Here is a 2,105-nt window from a genome sequence, read left to right on the forward strand (position 1 = left end):
TCTTGTAATTTACTTCTAAAGATGTGTTAAATACGAAAGCGCTTCAGCAATATTGTAATTATATTTTTCCACGTGGTAACACTGAATAGTGAGTATTTGTTGGTAGCTCTGCTTTGTGAATGTGAGAGATGGTAGCAATGTGAGTGACCAACACTGTACTCGACCACCTTCACTTCCTCAACTGTAGTCAAGTACAGTCACCTAAAAAGGTATCTTTACGGAGGGTCCGATGAGTTTCAAAATAACATTGTCTCGGTAGGGTTGTCAAATTCCTTCTTTGGTTGTGTCATATTGTCTCACAAAATCGTAAAGATATCTTTTGGGTAGACTGTACATACCTAATCACATGAGTGGACTGAGAATGCCCTGACGTGAACCTGCTACACTTAGACAGGAGGCAGCATTGTATCCACTGGCCACCGCACAAACACGGGGTAAAATTACAAAATAGTTGAATTAACACTACTGTTGTATTAATATGGACCAGCAAGGGCGGTATGTATTCATTACCACTAGTAGCTCTATTTATTTCATCTAACTAATTATTGATGCTATTATTATTATTATTATTATTATTATTATTATTATAATTACCATCATCTTGATTATTATTACTATTAATAATATGTTTAACGTCATTACTACTATACTACTACTCCCATTATTATTATTATAATTATTATTATTATTTGTTATCATTATTACGTCTTATCATCTCTGCTCTTCATTGTTTACATACGTCAGGAAATCATAACAATGACGTGTTTGTATGCTTTGACAATATATAATTTTGTTTCTACCAAGTGTTATGCTTATCGATGTTATTATTTTTTCCAGCATTTTGTTTGCATCTGGTTAACATTCACGGCTTGTGTTTTATTTGCAACATCGACTGAAGCGTTTTCATAAGTGTTTTTGTTTCACACACCTTTCTGTTTACACCACCTGGCGATAACACTGCAGGCAAGACAAAAATCAATTAAACAATTGTTACAACATGGACAAATTACGCCTTAATTTACTAGTTATTGTATGTAATGTGATTTTTTTATACCAGATGACGTCAAAACTACAGGCAAGACAATTCAACTGTTTAAAAGATTTAAAATATATTGCAAACATTCTCCCATGAACAATGAAGTTCCATAAGGTTTGCACTCTGAAACGAGAGACGACTATACTGGGGGCTGAGTTAGTGTTTGGGTCTCAATGTTGTTAGGAGTCGGTCAGTTATGGAGCGAGTCAGTCAATACCAATTTTAACTTGTTGAAGGTAAAATGATCGATATGTGGAAGAAGAAGAAGAACCACACCTGCATGCCTGTAACTCCCTCATGCACCAGGTAGCGCAGTAAAACGCGGGGAGGAGGAAGCTGGCGTCAAGGTCGATGTGGTCGGAATCAAACAAACTCCCCGGTGACGCAGGCTATGAGGGAGGAGGATAAGGAGGACAACAAAGGAGGAAAGGCAAAAATAGAGGAAGGAGATAAGGAGGAGGAGGAGGTGCTGATCTATCACAATGTACTACTTATGCTGATATTCGCTATTCAGGTGGACTCCCAGGCTGTGTACACACATGATACACAAATACACAATACACTAAGGGAATATGAGTACTGAAAGGAATACAGGGCACGTGATGTCCCTCATAACACCATCAGTGAAGGAGTTACTACACCACGTGAGGCCCATCATAACACCATCTGTAGGGAATTACTACACCACGTGAGGCCCTCAACACCATCTGAGGGAGTTACTACACTACGTGTTTGCTGTTCAACACCTACATTAATCTGTATGTTCCTTTACCTTCTAATGAAGGCTTTTGTTAAACCACCAATGTATGTAATAAGTCATTTATGTCCAAGTATTTTCAACCTTCGGGCTGCAGAACTTTTTCAATAAACCGTTAATAATTATTTTATTATTATTATTACACATTCTATCTACTCACTTACTCGCTAACAAGGATTTTTCACATCATTTATTTTTGATGGAGCAAATTATCATACTCAAAGGGTTAATTAAAACAATCAATTATACTCAACAAGTTAAATTATCATACTGAAGGGTAAAGTATTAATCATGGGTTATATAATCTTACCA

Source organism: Homarus americanus, unplaced genomic scaffold (assembly GCF_018991925.1).
Source record: "Homarus americanus isolate GMGI-L3 unplaced genomic scaffold, GMGI_Hamer_2.0 scaffold32583, whole genome shotgun sequence".
In the NCBI taxonomy this organism is placed as follows: Eukaryota; Metazoa; Arthropoda; class Malacostraca; order Decapoda; family Nephropidae; genus Homarus; species Homarus americanus.